This window comes from Dipodomys merriami, unplaced genomic scaffold, assembly GCF_024711535.1.
Source record: "Dipodomys merriami isolate MVZ:Mamm:240054 unplaced genomic scaffold, mDipMer1.0.p SCAF_3, whole genome shotgun sequence".
NCBI classification, from domain to species: Eukaryota; Metazoa; Chordata; class Mammalia; order Rodentia; family Heteromyidae; genus Dipodomys; species Dipodomys merriami.
Window position 1 is genome coordinate 66831639 of NW_027204492.1, and position 21603 is coordinate 66853241.

Sequence of the window (21603 nt, forward strand, 5' to 3'; positions counted from 1 at the left end):
GCAGAAGTGCTGGGAGCTCGAAACAGTGAAGAGCTAAGGCTCCAGAGGCCAAAAGTCTGTGAAGAGCTGAGACTCTACAACAGCTACAGACCCCATTGTTGAAAGTAGCCTGGAAGTTTCTAGCTTGGCTAATGAGAAGTTGTAACACTGAGTGGAGAGTCCTGATTCTCAAAACTTAGAGCCAAAACACTAATTTTGGAGTCCTGGGTCACTGGCACTTAAATCTCAGAGGGGGTAACACTAGGAAATAGGGATCCTAACATCACAAACTCAGAGTTGCTGGCAATAGGAGAACTGCACTCTCCTTGTGATTTTTACCTAAATAGGGCAAAAGAACTCTCAACTGAATGGTAACACTCTATCCAACTTACAAAACTTACTGTTCTGCTATTGTCCCATTGATGAGAACTCTCATTCCATGTTATTAATTATTCATAAATTATTAATAAAAACCAACTAATATATTAATAAATGTGTAGGAATTTTTGCCTTTTAATAGTAATGTTTTGTGTTTGGTTTATTAATAGGTTTTAAATTTAATCTATGAGGTAGAATGTATTACTATTTTGTTTCTTTTTTTGTTGTATGTGCTGGTCCTATAGGTTGAACTCAAGGCTGGGGTGCTGTCCTTAAGCTTTTTTGCTCAACTGTAGCCCTCTACTACTTGAACCACAGTTCCATTCTGGCTATTTTTTGATAACTTATTGAAGATAAGAGTCAGACTTTTCTGCTTGGGTGGGCTTCAAACTGTCACACTCAGATCTAGGCCTCCTACATAGCTAGGGCTACAGGCATGAGTCAGTGTCACTCATTGATTCAAACTAGTTAGAGGCAAAGAAGTTATAGATCCATATCACAGTCTTCATCCATTTATTTATTGAAAAACACGGGTTATTCCCATTTGTGTGGGGGTTTTGTGTGTGTGTGTGAGAGAGAGACAGAGACAGAGAAATGAGAGAGGGGGGGAGAGAGAGAGAGAGAGAGAGAGAGAGAGAGAGAGAGAGAGAGAGAGAGGGAGGGAGAGAGAGAGAGAGAGAGAGAGAGAGAGAGGGAGAGAGAGAGAGAGACTACTGGAGCTTGAACTCAGAACCTCCTTGCTCTTGCTTGGCTGTTTTTCTCCAGGCTGGCACTCTTCTGCTTGAGCCAAACATCTACTTCTGGCTTTTTTTCTGGTTAATTGGAATAAGAATCTCTCAGAATTATCTGCCTGGGCTGACTTCAAGTAGGAATCCTCAAGATCTAAGTCTCCTGAATAGCTAAGATTAAAGGCATGAGCCGCTGGCCCTTGGCTTTATTCCCATGGTTTTTGTTTTGTTTTGCTTTTTTTTAAAAGGTATTGCTATGTGTCCTGGGCTGGCCTCAAACTTTTAATTCCCCTGTCTCAGCCTCCTAAGTGCTGGGATTATGGGCATGCACCACCGTGTCTGGCTTTGTTCTCACTTTGGGTATCATGGATAATGATTCTATGAATATTCATATACAGGTTTTTCCTGTAGACATATGTTTTCATTTAAACATATACCTAGGATTAAAGTTGTTGGATCAAATAAAAACTATGTTTAACACCTTGAGAATTGCCATACTCTTCTTCTTAACAGTAAGAATTTCAAATTATTAACATTTGACATTATCTGGCTTTTTTATTATAATCCCCATAGTGAGTGTAACGTGGTATTACCTTATTGTTTGGTTTGCATTTTCCTGATGGGGTAATGATATTGAACACCTTTTCCATGTGTTCATTGGCCATTCATGTATCTTCTTTGGAAAAAATATTCTAATCCTATTTTGATTATTAATTATATATAGATGCTTATACAAATATACAAGTTTTCATTTCAATAGGTATAAGCTTAAGAGTGCAATTGCTGTGTCTTGTAGCAGGAACAGTTTTAAAAAAAATGTTTTAGGAAGTTTTCAGCATTACATCCAGAAAAAAGTCATATCCAAAAAGTAGTGGCTATATGGTACCCATGTGAGCTGCTCCCAGTGACATCACACTTGACAGCTAGGGGAGGAGATACAAGTTCAAAGAGGAGGAGGTACTGGGCACCAGTAGCTCATACTTATAATCCTAGCTACTAAGAAGGCTGAGATATAAGGATCACGGTTCAAAGGCCGCCCAAGCAGGAAAGTCTCTGAGACTCTTATCTCCAACAAACCACCAAAAAACCGGAAGTGGTGCTGTGACTCAAGTGGTAGAGCACTAGCCAAGAGCTGAAGAGCTGAGCAACAGCACCCAGGACCAGAGATCAAGACCCATAACCGACAAAAAAAAAAAGGACAAGGAAAGAGAAAAAGAGGAGGAAAAAGTAGAGAGGGGTAGGAGGAGTATTGGGAGGAAAAGGAAGAAGAATTATTATTTGAAGTTTATCATTTGAAACATAGTAGTAGGGACTGCAGCCATTAGGGACATTTCAAACTACTATTGGCACTTACATGCCTCATGAGGTCTAAGTAAAACTATATTATTTTGAGTATCATACTATTCACAACACACACTGGTGGTATGGTTGTACCATGTACCATACCAATCAAAAATTTATTTCATGGTATCAAGAACTGAACTCTCCATCACCCAATTTAGACCTGCTGGTGTTGTCCCATCACTCCCACCAAAAGTCCATGTAAGGAGCTGGGTCTTTCCGTACTGGAAAAAAAAAAAAGTCTTCTGAGGGAAAAAATGAAATGGAAATTCTACTTATAAAGAAAGCAATTGCCAAATTTTTTCCCTGAGTAGCTGTAGCATGCCACATTCCTAACTGTGATGTATAAGTTTTCTAGCTTTTCTATATTCATATCAGCATTTCCTGCTACTGCTATTTTTTAAATCAAAAGTTATGATTTTTAAATCAATAGACCAAAAATATTTTTTAATGTTGTGAAATAAGTAGTTGAAAAGAACAGTTCCATCATTGCTGTGATTTGCTTTGTGAGGCATGGAAGAATGGGTTTCCATCTGGATACAGGCTCAGGGGCCCTCAAGAAGCAAAACCTTCCAGTGGTTTTTAAGGAAGCAGAGAGCAACCTCCAGCCTAGACATCCCCAACCCAGCACTTGTCAGACACCAACAAGACCACATGACCGGAAGCTCTATCAAGCTACTTCTTGATTTATTTTATTTTTATCCATTGGGACAAAGTCCCACATGCCATCGAACACTGGGAAAACAATAGCATTTAAATACCAACACATCATTCTGTGATGTCCTAAATGTGTTGCCAATGTGCCTTGGTCTTGATTTATGGGACTAGCTTTTCATCTCACCAGTAACTCCAGTATACTGCAATGTCATTGTGGGTGTGGACTTCTAGTGAAATAGCCTGAGCTCAATGCCAGAGCTGTTTCCAAGATCTCCTTACAGCTACAGCAATTTCCATGTGTGACTTCCTTTAGTCATTCTGGTAGATGTACAGTAATTGTAGTTTCAATATGTATTTCTCTAATTCTTTTGCTGTTAGATTTTTTTTATACAATCTTGCATTTTTGCATGGGCCAGCTTTAAACTGAGTTCCTCTGTTTCCTCTAGTACCTGAAAGTACAGGAGTCTGCCATCATACCCAGTATTGGACATTTGTTTTGATTGTTGAGTATATATATATATTCCAGTCCTTTGCTGGAAATATTTTTGCCAACCTTATAATTTTTCTTCCATTCATTTCCACAGTCTTTTACAGAATAATTAAAACATTTTGGACTATTTCTAATTTACCAATTTTTAAAATTTATGGATAGTGCTTTTGGTGAATTCTCTGATGTTCTATCCCATGTTTCTCTTATTTTTTCCAAATAGGTCTTGTTTGTGAATAATTTTGAGTTGATATTTTGTAAGGAACATGGGTTCATTGTTTGTTTGTTTGTTTTATACGAGGAAGGGTCTCACATATTTGTCTGCCTGGCCTGGCTGTGAACCAAGATCATAAAATCACAGTCTCCTGAGTAGCTGGGATTGCAGGCACTGGACCCTTGCTGGGATTTTGATAAGAATCACTTTAAACTCTGACATCATCTGGGAGGAAGTTAACATCTTCAACGTGCTGAATCTTCCAAACCATGAATTAGATATGATTCTTCATTTATTGAGGTCTTATTTGATTTAATCAGAATTTCATAATTTTAACTTAAAGATTCTGTATGTTTCATCGAATTGTAGTTAAGTAAGCCGTTTATATTACTGATGGAATATTCAGAATACATTGTCCTACAATATGCACCTTGGCATATTCAATGTCTTAAGCTGAAAGCATTTGTAAAAACACACAGAAACAAGAGAATCTCTTTCATCTTCATTATTCTTTTCTGAAACAGTCCATGAGATCCTCATGTGATAGGCTGGGAATGTGGGTTAGTGGTAGAGTGCTTGCCTAGCATGCATGAAACACTGGGTTCGATTCCTTAGTACCACATACACAGAAAAAGCTGAAAGTGGTACAGTGGCTGAAGTGGTAGAAGCTCAGGGACAGTGCCCAGGCCCAGAGTTCCAGCCCCATGACTGACCCCCCCCAAAAAAAAGATCATGTGAGGGATGTCCTTTCAATATCTAGGAAAAAGGAAGCTCCTTATTTCCGAAGACTAAATGTGATAAAGAAGAATGTGAACAGGACTTGCTAAGTTGTCCCTAGATTGATCAAACATTTTGGTATTATATATGCATGTATGTACATATATATATATGTATATATATATATGTACATATATATATATACATATATATATATATACAGACACAATTGTTTGCTATTCATCAAATCTAGCATAACTGTACATAGGTTTCACCATTTCTTTGAGACTTCATTTCTTTAATTCTTTCATGTTACATAAAGTTTATTAAATAAATTTATGTATTTTCCTTTCTGTACATTTTTTTTTTTTGGTTCCGGTCGTGGGGCCTGAACTCTGGGCCTGGGCGCTGTCCTTCAGCTCTTCAGCTCAAGGCTAGCACTCTACCACTTGAGCCACAGTGCCACTTCCGGCTTTTTTCTTCTTGCTTATGTGGTGCTGAGGAATCGAACCCAGGGCCTCAGGCATGCAAGGCAAGCACTCTACCACTGAGCCAACTTCCCAGCCCCTTTCTGTACATTTTGTGCAGGGATCTTCAGCCATGAACATAAGATAGAAGAAGAGATATTTTCCTCCATACAATAATATGTAAATGGTTTATTAATTTTACTTTTAGTTTTTGCATGCTTGTTGTTCATATATGTATATATAAGCTATTTTATATATAGATTTTGTAACTTGATATTCTGATAAACTTACATATCAGTTCTAGCAGATTTCTTTGTGGCTCACTTGAAATTGTTTACACAGATAATGATATACCAGGAAATAGGACTAATTTTTGCTTCTTTTCTAACTGCAGTGGCTAGAATTTCCAGCACCATTTTTTATTAGTATATATTAATCATACAAAATGGTTTCATTCTACTTCATATGCATGCATATATTGTCCTTTGATCCCTCCCTAATGCCCATTTTTCAGCATCTTTTGGTGGATTTTCTTATGCCATCTTCATAAAGAGAAAATATATTTTATTATTTATTTATAATATTATCTTTAGTTGCCCAAGGGGGGTTGAATTTAACATATCCCCTATGAGTATAATACATCTTGATCAATGCCACTCCAGTCATCATTCTCTCCCATTTTCCCACTTTTTTTTGTGCCTGTGCTAGGTCTTGAACTCAGGGCTTAGGCACTGTCCCTGAGCTTTTTCATTCAAGCCTGGTGCTCTACTACTTGAACAACACCCCCACTTCTGGCCTTTTTGAGGTTAATTGGAGATAAGGGTTTCACAGACTTTCTTGCCTAGGCTAGCTTCAAACAACAATTCTAAGATATCAGCCTCCTGAGTAGCTAGGATTACAGGTGTGAGCCACCAGCGCCCAGCAGCACTCAAATATTACTGAATTGATTTGATGCCTGTTTCAACAGCCTCTTTCTTTTCCATTCCAGAAGGGAGCTTTGGTGATGTTAACCTTCTAGGTGATGTTAACCTTCTAGGTGATGTATTTACTGGCAGGTTTGGATAAGCTTTGAATGAATCAGGTAGCAGGAAAATTTAAAGGACAGCTTTGTTTTCTTATAATTGTATTTCAATATATGATGAAACTGATGTAGCATGTTCTATGTTCTAATATCATAGATGTTGAAGAGATCATCATGACTAGAAAAAAAATCAAATTAAAGATCAAGTACTAGTAGGCCACAAGTCTTGCTTTCCTACCAATGGGAATACTAGAATTTAAGCTCTTTGTAACTAGTAAATTATAAATCTTACTAGCTAATGAATTTGGCCTACTGGAGTATCTTAGAGAGAGAGAGAAAGAGAAAGAGAGAGAGAGAGAAAAGAAAAGAGAAGAATCTCTGCATGCAAATACATTTTAACATTTTCAGAACAAGTTTAGATTTATAGAAAAATTGAAAAGATGGTACAGGGTTCCCACAGGCCTTCACATCCAATTTCCTCCACTATTAACATTATATTTGTATGGTATATTTGCTACAATTAATGAATCATATTAATATACTATTATTAACTATACTCCACCATTTATTCTCATAGGTAATGTTTTTCACTTTTCCAGATATCACATTACATTTATTTATCATGTCACCTTAGGCTCCTTTTTTATTGTGATAGTTTTGAAGCTTTACCTTGTTTTAAATGATTTTGAGTGTGTGTGTGTGTGTGTGTGTGTGTGTGTGTGTGTGTGTGTGTGTGTGTGTGTGTGTGTGTGTGTGTGTGTGTGTGTGTGTGTGCCAGTACTGGGGCTTTAACTGAAGGCATGGGAGCTGTCTCTTGATTTTTTTCTGCTCAAATGTAGGATTACAGGCGTGAGCTATGAGTGCCCACTTGGCTTTTGTTTTCATTTAATTTTATTGTCAAGATGATGTACAGAGGGGTTCCAACATATTGTCTTGTGAGTATTGCTGTTGCATTGGTTCCCCATTTGTCCTTTGTCTCACCATTTTGTTATTGCCCTTCCCTTCCCTAACCACTTGGCTTTTTACTTTTTTCTTTTCTTTTCTTTTTTTCAATTTTGAACAGCCCAATATTTTGTAAAATATACTTTAGTGGGGATTTGTGTGATGTATTTCTCACTTTTAGCTAGGATTTTTGAGTTTTCAGGAACATCATTAGGGCAAAGTATCAATTTTATCACATTCTATCAAAGGAATTATTGCATCAGGATTTATTACTGTTGATGTTAAACTTGATCACCTGGCTGAAGTAAAGTTTCAGATTTCTCCAGTTTTAATCACTCTTTCCTTGTTTTTATAGTGAACTCTTTTGAAGAAAGTCACTAAATATTATACTAAGAGTAAGGAACTGTGTTCCTTATTTTTGAAGGCACAATATCTGTCATTTATTTGGAATTTTTCTGCAAAAGAGATTTGTCATTTCTGTTTATTTGTCATTGAAAATTTTACTTTAGCAACTGATCTCTATTTCTGATTGATATATACATATTATACATATTTAGAGAGTATATTCTAAGTATGTGATATTTGCATGCAATATGTACTCATCACTACTCCTTTCTCTTTAAGCATTTATTATTTTTTTGTGTTGGGAAACTTTAAACTCTCCTATTTGAGGTACTTAAAATGAATTGTAAACTATAATCAAATGAGGACTTCTCCCTCTTCTCCTTTTCTTCCTTTTTCTTCATCTTGTTCTCCTTCTTCTTCTTTTGATGCTGTCTCAGGATCAAAGCCAAGTTAGAGTCCAAGGCCCTGAGTTCAAGGCCCAGTATCAGCACAAAAAATGATGCCTATGTACAACAAACATGCACCTTGGAAAAATACATCAAAATATTAATAGTGGTTATCAGCACTTTCTACTTTAGTTTTTTGTAAGTATCTACAAGTTTAGCCATGGATGTGTTTGAAATTTCTGCCAAACTATTCATTTCCTGAATTACTGTATGGTAGTAATGCTAATGCTATCTTAAAGCCTATGTCCAACTACAAAGACCTTGCTTGGCAGAACACACAAAACTGGTAGTCATCCTGAGGTAGTGAAGATATAATACATGTGAGTTCGATAATTTCTTCTACTAAATGTTTGGTAAAAGTAATATTAAAAATATTCATAGGGGCTGGGAAGGTGGCTCAGTGGTAGAGCGCTTGCCTTGCATGCCTGAGGCCTTGGGTTCCATTCCTCAGCACCACATAAGCAAAAAGAAAAAAGCCGGAAGTGGCGCTGTGGCTCAAGTGGTAGAGCACTAGCCTTGAGCTGAAGAGCTGAGGGATAGTGCCCAGGCCCAGAGTTCAGGCCCCACGACCAGACCCCCCCCCCAAAAAAAAACAAACATTCATAATAGCCCAACTCCCATAGCTCATGCCTATAAACCTAGTGACTCGGAAGGCTGAGATCCAAGGATCACAGTTCAAAGCCAGCCTGGGCAGGAAAGTCCATGAGACTCTTTTTATTGTCAAGGTAATTAATGCACAGAGGGGTTACAGTTACATAATCAAGGTAATAAGTACATTTCTTGTCAAACTTGTTATCCCTTCCCTCGTTTTCTCTTACTTTCCCTCCCTCTATCCCCAAGTTGTACAGATCATTTCCAACATATTGTCTTGTGTATACCACTGTTGCACTGGTTCCTCCCTTATCCTTTGTCTCACCATTCTGTTGTTCCCCTTCTTTTCCCTAATTCAAATAAATGTATACATAATACCAGGATACCAAAATCAAATACAAGGGATTTACCATAGGGGGAAAAACATACAAAAGAAACGAAAAAAATCACATAGTATATTAAAAACAACATCAACAAAGTAAAACCTCTTGTGTCCATGTCTTGGAGTTCATTTCACTTAGAATCATCTTATATAGTCATATGTACATAGCTATTGAGCTATTCTCATCTGCTAAGATTATCCTAGACATATATTAATTATTGGAAATAAGGGAAACCATGGGACCTATGTTTCTTTGGGTCTGGTTTACTTCATTTAATATGATTTTTTCCAAGTCCTTCCATTTCCTTACAAATGGGGCAATTCTTTCTGATGGAAGCATTGGGGCATTTGGGTTGGTTCCATATCTTAGCTATGGTAAATAATGCTGCAATAAACATAGTTGTGCTGGCAGCTTTAGTATGGCCTTGTTTGTGATCATTTGTGTAAATGCCCAATAGTGGGATTGCTGTGTCACAGGGGAGCTCTATGTGGAATCTTTTGACTCCATACTGTTTTCTAGAGTGGTTGAACAAGTTTACACTCCTACCAACAGTGCAGTAGTGTTCTCTTTTGGCCACATCCCCTCCAGCATCTGTTGCTATTAGATCTCTTGATTATAACCATTCTAACTGGAGTAAGGTGAAATCTCAATGTTATTTTGATTTGCATTTCTTTTATGACTAGAGAAGTTGAGCATTTCTTCATGTGTCTATTTGCCATTCTTATTTCCTCTTCAGAGAAGTATCTCTTATTAATGGGGCAGTTGTTTCTTTGAGGATCTGTCTTGGGGGGATTTAATTTTTTGAGTTCCAAGTATATTTTAGATATGAGACCCTTGTCTGTTGTATGGCTAGTGAAGATCTTCTCTTAATCTGTGGCCTTTCTATTTATCTTGCTAGCTATGTCCTTTGTCTGAGACTCTTATCTACAATAAACCGCTAAGAACAATCCAGAAGTGTTGCTGTGGCTCAAGTTGTAGAGCACTTGCCTTGAGCAGGCAAAAATACCCCACAACTTATACATAATATAAACAATAGAAGCAAAGGACCCCCTTGCTTCTTTCAAGGGCTGCAGATCTCACCCTGAGGAACTCTGAAAATGTGCAGATCAACAGGAGAACATGAACATACATTAAAAACTTTCGATTTTTTTTGTTTCTTTGTTTTAATGGTACTGGGATTTGAACACAAGACCCTGCACTTGCTAGAAGGACATTCTGTCATTTGAACCATACCCTCAGCCCTCAACAGATATTTTAAATTTTTTATACTAAAATCAAGGTTAATGTTAAAACTAGTATGAATATATTAGTCACTTTTCTTCAAAATGAGGAAAATGAAATAAAACCTAAGCCAGGCAACCTCAAAACACATTATTTTCCTTCTAATTTAAATAATGGACTTTAGAGTAAAATTAAATTTGTCATTCTAATCAGTTCTACATTGAAAAGTCCATCCAAAACATAGTAATTATTCTCACCAAAGACTCCAAGTATCTCAGGGTTTTTGTTTTTTTGTCAGCCGTGGGACTTGAACTCTAGGCCTGGGCACTGTCCCTCAGCTCTTCAGCAAGGCTAGTACTCTTATCACTTGAGCCACAGCTCCACTTCTGGCTTTTTCTGCTATGTAACCCAGGGTCTCATGCATGCTAGGCAAGCACTCTACCACTGAGCCACTTTTTCAGCCCTATCCCAGTATTTTAAAGCAATGAAAACCAGTGGGTTCATACTATTGGCAATTAGTATAAATTCAGAGAACATGGTCAAAGGATACACTAAACTTATAAAAATATTTTCCTTCAATAAAATCAAATATAGCTTACTGTACCTTTTTAAATGTATCTTTTTTTAATGTTTTGGCTTTTGTAATAACATTTAGCATAACACATTAAACAGTTATAGCTGAAATTTTTTCTTCCTTCATAGTCTTACTTTAGAAACTTCTTTATAATTATTATTTTTAATTCTTTGTACATGTAAAAATATAAGACAGCCAGGTACTGGTGGCTCACGCCTGTAATCCTAGCTACTCAGGAGGCTGAGATATGAGGATTGTGGTTCATAGCCAGCCTGGGTACCAGGAAAGCCCATTTAACCAACAAAAAGCCAGAAGTGGACCTGTGGTTCAAGTGGTAGAGTGTCTGACTTGAGTGAAAAAGGTCAGAGACAATGTACAGACCCTAAGTTCAAGTCCCAGTATCAGCACACACAAACACACAAAACGAATAATAGATTTTTAAAAGAAAATAAAACTAAGACACAGGCATCCACATTCTCCTAGATCAGCATAGATTCACGATCATTATCACATGCCTATTGGAAAATCTTTGTAGGAAATAACACATATGGGGCTCTCCTGTGATGATACTACTACTGCAGTACTTCATGCTGGAGGTTCTTTTAAGAAATATTCTTTTCAGAAGTATGTACATGGTGGGGGCTTTGCTATTATTATTTTTTCTAATCATCCCTTGACTAGTAAGCAGATAATACACCATTAGCATTCCTCTCTAATAAAGAAACCCTTCTAGAAAGTTTGAGCTCAGGACTAGGAATGTGGTTTAGTGGTAGAGTGCTTGCCCAGCATGCATGAAGCCTTGGGTTCAATTCTTCAGTACCACATAAACAGAAAAGGCCAGAAGTGGCACTGTGGCTCAAGTGGTAGAGTGCTATCCTTGAGTAAACAATGCTCAGGGACAGTGCCCAGGCCCTGAGTTCAAGCCCTAAGACTGGCAAAAAAAAATAATAAAGAAAGTTGGAGCTCAAATTTTTAAACGTTTTTGGTGGTACTGGGGTGGGTATCAGGGCATTGTGTTTTCTTTTTTTGCCACATGTGCCCTGTCTTACTTCTGTGAGCATTCACTAAACACTAACGTTCCTTCCTCTAGCTCATCCCTTGCCTCTCTCCCTCCCCATGCCAAGCCCACCTTGTCATCTTGCCCTCTGGGGAGGCCCCCCCCACCTTCTGTTCAGCCTAGCTCAGCCCACCCTTCTAGCACCACTAGCAAAGAAATCTCCAGATAAACAAAGTTCCTGATGGGCATGGTGTGTCACCTGTAGTGTGGAGAATCACTAGGTTGAGGCTAATATTAAGCTCTATAGTGAAACCCTGTCTCAAAAAGAAACAAACCTGGATGGGGGGGCAGGTGTTGGGGGAGAATGGGAAGGGATGGGAAGGGGAAACAAAGGAGGAGGCTACAATGCTTGATAAGAAATGTACTCATTATCTTGCCCATGTAATTGTAACTCCTCTGTACAGTATTTTCACAATAAAAAAAGAAACAAACCTGCTTCCTTTTTCCTGCTGTTTAAGAGTTTATAGTGTCCACAGAAGAAGTTGACTTCATGGGGTCAGATTCTCATCTTTACAGTAGAAGTTGAGGAGTGACAAACCTGTCCCATCAGGCAGGTGCTGCTGGCTCACACCTGTAATCCTAGCTACTCAGGAACTTGAGATTTGAGGATGACAGATCAAAACCAGCCCAGGCAGAAAAATTCACAAGAATCTTATCTTCAATTAACCAGCAAAAAGCCCAAAGTGGAAGTGTGGCTCAAGTGGTAGAGTCTCTTATCTCTAATTAACCACTAAAAAAAAGCTGGAAATGGAGCTGTGGCTCAAGTGGTAGAATACTAGCCCTAAGCAAAAAATCAGGGATAGTGTCCAAATCCTGAGTTCAAGACCCAGGAGCAACACACATAAAAATATTATATTGGCTGTGTGTAATCGCTCATGCCTGTAATCCTAGGTATTATGAAGGTTGAGTTCAGTTTGAGGTCATCCTGAGCAAAAAAGTTCACAGACATCATTTCAACCAATAAAAAACTGGGCATCATGTTGCATGCTTGCCATTACAGCTGAACAGAAAGTGTAAACAGAAGGATCACAGTCCAGCCTTGTCCAGGCATAAATATGAAAGACCGTATTTGAAAAACAATGAAAGCAAAAATGACTGAAAGCATGACGCAGGTGGTAAAGTTTCTACCTAGAAAGATCAAGACCCTGAAATCAATTTCACCAAGAAAAATGTATCTAGGAAGACCAAACCTATTTTATTGATTGTAAATATTTTCCTTTCTAGCATAACCCAAAGTTCATTTATGCCATTATTAAGTACTTTCCCATAAATTTGTGTGTGTGTGTGTGTGTGTCTGTGTGTGTGTGTTATAGTAACTTGAATATTTCTTTTGAGACTGAAAGTATAGCCTAGGTCCCCTACTGGAGAACTCATTAGAAACACAAAACCTCATGACTTATCCAAACTCTACTGAACCCGAAACTTTGGGGGCAGGGTAAAGTAATCTGTTTCAACAAATTCTCCAGGGAATCATGATGCATGCCAAAGTTTTAGAATCACTGTTCTGTACTAATCCTTTCTTCAAGAATATTTGTGGTTTGAAAGCTTGGATAGGAGTTCAAAAACAGGCATTCTCAACATTCCTCTGCCAATGTGCTATCATTTATTTCATCAAGTATGGAAACAATGGTTACCAAGAAACAGCCAAAGAGAAAGAGATTAAGTGATTTCTAGACTTCTTTGCCAATATTATTATACAGAACTGGTTATTATTCTTTTGCTAGCAGGTACTTTTCTAGTTTTCTTCCTACTGAAAATTTGCTTCAGCATCTCTTACATGACTTGAGGAAAAACTTTTTTTTGGGGGGGGTCTGGTTGTGGGGCCTGAACTCTGCACTTGGACGCTGTCCCTTAGCTCTTCAGCTCAAGGCTAGCGCTCTACCACTTAGCCACAGGGCCACTTCCGGCTTTTTTCTTTTTGCTTATGTGGTGCTGAGGAATTGAACCCAGGACCTCATGCATACAAGTCAAGCACTCTACCACTAAGCCACCTTCCCAGCCCGAGGAAAATATTGTGAACAATCTTTGGGTCCCTTGAAAGTAAAGCACTTTCTTTAGCTAACTAATTCCCTAAGAAATACTGATTTTCAAATCTCTTTCCTTAGTTGTATATGATAGCTACTTTATAAGGACAGCTAATGATTCTTTTATATCCCAACATCATATTACCATTTCGGGTTTGCTTATTTACTACTAACAAAAGTTACTCAAGTGTCAAATAAATGATGAGATACTCTTGCAATTATTTTGTACAATTAAGATAAATATGAGTGGGAAGCTACTAGTTACAACTATAAATCCTAATTACTCAGAAGGCTGAGATCTGAAAGACTGCTATTCAAAGCCAGAGGATCAGGAAAGTCCATAAGACTTATCTCCAATGAAGCACCAAAAAACCCAGAATTGAACCTGTGCAACAAGTGGTAGAGCACTAGCTTTGAGCACAAAAGCTCAGGGACAAGGCCTAGGCCCCAAGTTTAAGCTCTAGGATGAACATCCCCCCTCCCACACACGCACAAAGATAAATCTGGTCCTTTTTATATGTAGTATGAACTCTAAGGAGACAAATTTTTAGCACACATAATAACCTAAAGCTTAAATTGGCTACATAGGCTGCAGAGATAGATGAATTATTTTATAATTGATGAAATTTTCAATGGAATGTATTTAAAATATGAGGGTAACACCAAAGCAGGCACTATTTTAAGTGTATGTAGTACCCCTAATTGAAATGGTTCTTAAGGTGGAATCCCCTCTGTCTCTCCTCTCTTTCCCCCTCTTTCTCTCCATCCCTCCTCTTTTTCTCCATGCAGCACAGTCCTTTCTCAAGTATCCCTCAAATGAGGGTCATTTTCCTACTTTGTAAGGAATGTAGAGGTATACATGTATCAGGCCCAAGCCTGCATGCCTCTATCAAGCTATAAACAAAAAGTAATGTTGGAAAGAAAAGAGATAGCACAGTCAAAGATCCTAGAGTTCAAATCCTAGCTCCATGGCTTATTAACAGAATATATGCTTCTCAAAGCCTGCTTTCTCATTTTCAAAGAACAGTAGCACCTATCACAGAGTAAAAAGTTGAAAAGACAAAGTCTGATACTTCATAGGTGCTAAATAAGTCAATCATGTTTTCTTTTCTTGTGTCCTTCCTCCTTTATACCTTTTCTTTCAAACAGAGACACTGTGCTCTCAATCTTTTAATTGTTTTTGTCTGTACTGAGGCTTGAACTCAGGGCTTCAGACTTGCTTGGCTTTTTGTGCTGAAGTCTGGTGCTATATTCTTAAGTCACAGCTCCACTTCTGAGTTTTTGCTAGTTAATTAGAGATAAGTGTCTCAGGGATTTTTCTGCCTAGTTTTTTATCTTAATCTTCAGACCTCAGCCTCCTGAGGATTACAGTCATGAGCCACCAGTGCCTGGTTTATGTTCCCAATCCCAGTATACTCCTAGGTTAATAATATGCATGCAACAAATATTCAAGAAAAATCTGAGTGAACTTCAAACCTGACGTTTAACTTTTAGAAAAATTGAGGGCTTTTCCTCCTCCTTTAATTTTTGGTGTGGTTGGATGTGCAGGGAAGAAAGAGGGGAAATTCCTTGTATTTTATATAAATAGTATTGCTGAAAACTGAAAAAGAAGCCAAAGTACTATGTATAGTCTGTTTTCCTTTTTCTAGTGATGTATAAAACCACACTTTAAAACCAAATAGAAGAACTTATTTGTGGAAGACATTAAGATCTGAGAATTTAAGCTTCAGGGAAGTAAAGAGGCTTGCCCCAGGTCACCTAGCAAGAAAATAACTATGATTCCAGCTCTGTATCATGTCCACAATTAATACACTACTTGAGAATTGAGCATACTTGAACACAACTGAGAATGGCCCCTAAGAGAGCAATTCTTTGTAAATGAAGGTGACAAGCACATTTTGATGAGTTTTCTATAGACTTCTTGAAAAGAAATCAGCTGAGAGAAATCCAACCCCCAACTTAGAAAAAGATGGTAGTAAGCAGCCTTTCTTAATAACCATGCCCTTCTCTCATGGCCTTCCTTGGCTCTGGCTTCCTCTCTGAATTCCAGCTTATAACTAAATGGGTTGCAAGTGTCTCTGCCAGGGAAAGAGCTCCTGATGGGCATATCAAAGAGGTCTTCACCTCTTTGAGTGAAAACTACGGTGCACTGGGAGTCATCTGAACTGCCTGGGAACAGGAACAGGACATGGAGGCTAGTGGAGAGACCATACTCCAGGTCTGTGGTAAAAGATTGGGAAACTCTGTCTTGATTTTCCTGCAGTGGAAGAGTAAGAGTGTTGTGGTTGTTACTCCATGGAGGAATGTCTTTGTGACTCTTGGGAGAAGAATCAGATTTAGCTGTACCTTGCTTGAATACCTAGGCCCTCAAAGTTGCATCTCTAAGAACGCATAAAGCTAGCTCTCAAAAATTGCTCAATGACAGTTTAGGCAGGAAAATCTGTGAGACTGTCCTCTCCAGCTAGCCATCAAAGAGGTGGAAATGGAGCTGTGTCTCAAGTGGTAGAGCACCAGCCTATTGTACTTTAGCAAAAAAAATTAAAGGACAATATTAAGGCACTGAAATCAGGCACTGAGTTCAAGTCCCAGGATTGGCACAACAAAGTTCAGTGAATAAAAGAATGCTCATAACCACTAATATTGTATGTATATAAATCTTCCTGTGTTTAAAATACATTACCATCCACATGAATTTTACAAAGATCTTGAAAGATGAAGGCACATTCCCAAAGTTATAGTAGCAGCACTAATTCTCAGGGTTTCTTTTTTTTTGGGGGGGGGGTCCGGTTGTGGGGCCTGAACTCTAGGCCTGGGCGCTGTCCCTCAGCTCTTCAACTCAAGGCTAGCGCTCTACCACTTGAGCCACAGTGCCACTTCCGGCTTTTTGCTTATGTGGTGCTGAGGAATCGAACCCAGGGCCTCATGCATGCAAGGCAAGCACTCTACCACTGGGCCACCTTCCCAGCCCCAAGACAATCTTATTTTTTTTTGTCGGTCATGGGGCTTGAACTCTGGGCCTGTCTCAAGGTTTCTGATTCCATTATATCTTAGTTTGTTCCTCCTGTTATAAAAAATATATGAGACTGGATAATTTATTTTTTTCAGAGGCTGAAAAAGTCTAAGGCAACAGCAGATTCACTATGTAATGAGGCTGCTCTTTGCTTCCAGGATAGCATTTCTTTTCTTTTCTCCTTTCCTTCTTTCTTTCCTTCCTTCCATCTTTCCTTCTTTCCTTCCTTCCTTCCCTTTTATTTTATTTTTTATTGTTATTATAAAAGTGATATGCAGAGGGGTTACAGTCATATAAGTCAGGTAATAAGTACATTTCTTTTTGGACAATGTCACCCCTTCCTTCACTCTCTCCCACTTTTTCCCTTCCATCCCCACCCACAAGTTGTATAGTACATTTTCAACATAATGTTTAGTGAATACCACTGCTGCATTACCTTCCTTCCTTCCTTCTTTCCTTCTTTATCTTTTCTTCCTTTCTTCCTTCATGTCTTTCTCTCATTCTTTCTTTCTTTGTGTGTGTGTGTCAATACTGTGGCTTGAACTCAGGGCCTTCTGCTCTCTTTTACCTTTTTTTGTTCACAGCTGATGCTATATCACTTGAGTCATACCTTTACTTCCAGTTATTTGCTGATTAATTGCAGATAAGAAGCTCAGGGACTTTTCTGTCCAGTTGGGCTAATTCCAATTTATCAATCACTAATCTCAGTCCTTGATTAGAGTGAGGCTTCCATTGCTTAAGCAACTCTTAAAAACTCTATCTGTATACTATTGTATTTATTGTTCAGTTTCACTGTGTATTTTGGAAGAGACACAAAAATTCAAACCCCACTTGCATCTCTTAACATGTCTTATGGATTGTAACACCTACACCTATCTATGTGTACCACTTTTACTAGATATTTTTGGAAAGATAATTTTTTTCTTTTACATTAGCATATGTTAATTTCAGAAAGGGGTTTCATTGTGATATTTCTACATATGCATATAATATACTTGGATAAATTTTATCTTCTTTACTTTATCATGCTTCTCTCTAACAATCTTAATTTTTCATTTTTTGATTCAACTACTCTAATTAAATATATATATATATATATATATATATGAAGTTCTTTGATCATATAAATTTTTGAACAAAATGTCCTTTTGTCCTCCTGCTGGCTCCCATTCCCAGTCCCCTGTTTTGCATCCATGCCATTCTTATTTATTTAAGTCTACATTCAGCACATGGATTTGTGACATTTGTTCTAGTCCAGCTTATTTCACTTGGATATTATTTTCTACAAGTGAGGGTTATTAAATGTTGCAGTGGTATCCAAAGATGTCAGAGAACAAGGTTCTGATTGTGGCTCACACCTATAATCTGAGCTACTCATTAGGCTAAGATCTGAAGATCATAAGGCTGTGATCTGAAGATCACAGTTGGAAGCCAGCTCCAGCACATAAATCCTCAGGAATCTTATCTCCAGTTAACCAGTAAAAAGATACAAGTGGAGTTGTGGCTCAAGTGGTGGAACACCAGCCTTGAGCAAAAAAGCCAAATGAGAGCTGGAGGCTCTGAGTTCAAGCCCTAGTACTGGCAAAAAAAGAAGGAGGTGGGGGAAAGAGAAGAAATAAGAATCATGTGAATTTTGTCAAATTTTAGGGCTCTCAATGGTCTCAGGGAACTGTAGCTTGAAAAAGATATGGCCCCATGATTGCTTCCAGACTAAGGATTACAGTCTCTGAAAGGTATGAAATCAAGTGGATTTAGAATGTTAAGGGTCTTTGGACCCCTTAGGTAGACCTTCACAGCAAGAAGGAACCGCAGGTAATCAGACTTGTAATTCCTTACCCTTATAAACCAATAATTTATCGATAAGAATAAACAGCTGACTTTCTAGGTGGGTGCCTGTAATTCTAGTTATACAGGAGGCTGAGATCTGAGCATTGTGGTTTGAAGCCAGACCAAGAAAGATACATTGAGAGTCTCTTATCTCCAATTAACCAGAAAAATGCTAGAAGTGAGGTATGGCTCAAGTGACACAGCGCCAGCCTTGAGCAAAAAAAGCTAAGGGAGAACATCCAAGTCCTGATTTCAAATCCTAGTACCAACACACACATACAAAGCTGACTTTCTCATCATTCTAACTCCATCAGAGTTGTTAGCAGGAAGCTAACAAGATCTTTTCTCTTTTGTATTGAGAAAGCTCACCTAATAAATTAATCTCTTTTCTTAAAGCAAGTGCCTATCCTTACACCTTTGCAGGAGCAATGATTTGAACTATTTAGAGACAAAGATGTTAGGAGCCTCCTTAAAACAGGAGCACTGGCAAATGGAGCTTGGCAGGTGAAGAAATAAAGGAAATGTGGGTTAGTTGGTCTGATTCATGTGATGCTCCTCTGTAAGCTGAGCAGGTCCAACCTCCTCCAAATGTATGATGCTCTGTGTCTGTCTCAATACTCAGCTTGATGGGCTAGGAAGACAGAGACAACTTGGTGGTAGTTTATTCCACCTGAACCGTCAGGAACAGGACAATAGTTAGTCTCCAGAGGATTGGCCTCTTCCAGAGATAGAGCTTTGCTTTAGTTCAGACGTAGAGAAAGGGGTAGAAAAAATGCCAGCCTTGGGTCCTAGGCACTCCATTTTGGAGTTTCTAGCCAGATGCCCAGTGTGTGTGTGTGTGTGTGTGTGTGTGTGTGTGTGTGTGTGTGTGTGTGTGTGTGTGTGTGTGTGTGTGTGTGTGTGTGTGTGTTGGTCTTGAGGCTTGAACTCAAAGTCTGGACACTATCTTTGAGCTTGTTTTGTTCAAGGCTAGAGCTCTACCACTTGAGCCACAACTGCACTTAGGGCTTTTTGTTGTTGTTGCTGTTAATTGGGGATAGGACTTTCCTGGGACTTGGCTGCCCAGGGTGAATTTAAACTGAGACATTCAGATCTTAGCCTTCTGATTAGCTAGGATTACAGGCATGAGCGGCCTGAGCCTGGCCAGATGCCCACTTTTTGTAAATTCCCTCCAGGCTGATCAGCAGTTAAGGTCCTTTTTTTGTGCCAGGCACCTGTTCGAGGCAGTGGGGACTTAATGGAGAATTCGCACAAGGCTCCAGTTATTTATGTGTACCCAGTTGTGATGCACCTCTGCAGAGCCTAGATCTGTGTGATTGCTTCTTTCTTGAATCTCAATTTCTCTCGCAGCTTCCTAATTAATTCCAAGCAAATTCCCAGAAGCACAGGACTGGAATAAGCCAGTTTCCTTACGCCCCCTTCATCGCCCTCCCCCCACCGCGGCTTCCTGGCTAGCTGCGGTGCGGCCGACCGTGGTAGGCGGAGGCGGCTGGGACGCCGTGACCTGATTTCATTCGCCGAGCTTCGCGGGAGCACAAGCCCACGTGACCACATTTTCCTAAATAAAGTTGAACAGTTCTAGGCTGCACTCAGTTGCTGAGGGAGAAGATATCATCAGTGAGCTTCTCGCTGCAGTAGTCCCCACCTGGCATCTCGCCCCCTGCACAGCCCTGAATCGTAGGAACAGCGGCATCACTCAGAGATCAGCTCCGTGAACCGCCCAGGTAGGGGTGGGGTGGGGGAGTCGCGCTCACACTCCGTGCACTGCACCCTCATCGTTGGATGGATCAGTGGAAGAAAGGGTGGGTGGGTGGCTGCTAGGGCTTAGGCACTAGTGAATAGAGCTGGGCTGGGGGAAATGGAAGTGTCAAATGAAAGAAAGGGTCCACGTGTGGGCAAGCACTTGTAAGGACGGGCGCGGCTTGTGTTCCTGGGTCCTGCTGAGTGCAGGAGGCTTTGAGGAAGGCGGCACGGACCCCAAATGGGAAAAGTGTGGAACCTGAGAGCCTGGGGTTCCTCCCTCACCCCTCCTCAACCTTGCGGTGTAACCTTGAGCAGAGAGTTATTTAATCTCTCCCTACCTGACTTTCTCCATATGCAAAAACTGATTTGGGACTCCCGCCATTCTAGCTAGTAACGTATCTGGCGCGGGGGGAGGGGGGGTTTGGAAGAGACAATGGCGGAGAGCTTGGCGCACCTGGGCTGAGGGCTATGGACTTCAGGCACAAGAATAGAGTCCTCGAAGTGACGGGCGGAGGCTGCCTCAAGAGGACGTGTACGATCTGTGGGGGCTGAGTTGCAGGGCTCATTCCGGAGGCGTGCACCCCTAAGCACCTGTGCGCAGATTCGGCTGTGGCTTTGGACACAGCTGGGGCCTCAAGGCATTCTGAGGCCGCTGCATTCTTCCAATTTAGACTAGCGTCCGATACAAATTCCTATGCCCTACCGGTGGCAATGCGACCCCGACTCATAATATATGGCTCCCTAGATCGCCAGGTTCTTCTGGGGGCGCCCCCTCCCACAAGATGCGCCTGCTCTGGATCACTGCGGGAAAAGGAGGGGGCATGGAAGAGCAGGAAGAAGGGACAGGGAAGAGTGATGTGTGTATGTGGTCTGTGTACGTGTCTGTGTTTGTTGGGGATAAGGTTGTTTACAACAGGGGCTTCATTCCTAGGGATTTACCACATGCCTTGGATGAGAACTGAAATATTAAACCTGCATTCTTAGTTCAAAGAAGCCCCCTCTACCCCGATGCTGTTGTTGCTGTTGTTGGGGAAGAGCTTATGGAAGCTGAGAGACCACACCCTGGATAGAAAGGGATGGGCAAACAGGTCACTAAACCTCCTGGAGATCAGTAGTGACTGTCCATCTAGCCCAGTCTTGCAAGTGCTTTGGACCAAGAAGTGGGGGAGGGCACACACATGCTCAGGCAGAAGATGGCCCCTAATCACTAACTCTCTGTTCTGAGCTGGCAGCTCTTTCTGACCGCAGTGACAGTTGCACTACTTGAATGGCAAAGAAGATGAAAACCTTAAGAGAGAAATGTCCCTCAGCCTCAGCTTTCTGCATTAGGATGTAGGTACCACCAGGGAAGGATACCTACCTGTCTCTCTTTCTAGCATTGCATTTTGAACTGCCATCGCCCTTTGAGGAATAATTTCTCTCACAATATCCAAGACATCCAATTCTCATCA

The 21603-nt window shown here is 39.9% G+C and overlaps 1 pseudogene; it reads right to left on the minus strand.

Annotated features, from left to right (window-relative positions):
- Nucleotides 1-19963, minus strand: part of LOC138839837 (serine/arginine repetitive matrix protein 2-like) — a 68127-nt pseudogene extending 48164 nt beyond the window's left edge.
- Between the last annotated feature and the right edge of the window lie 1640 nt (nucleotides 19964-21603).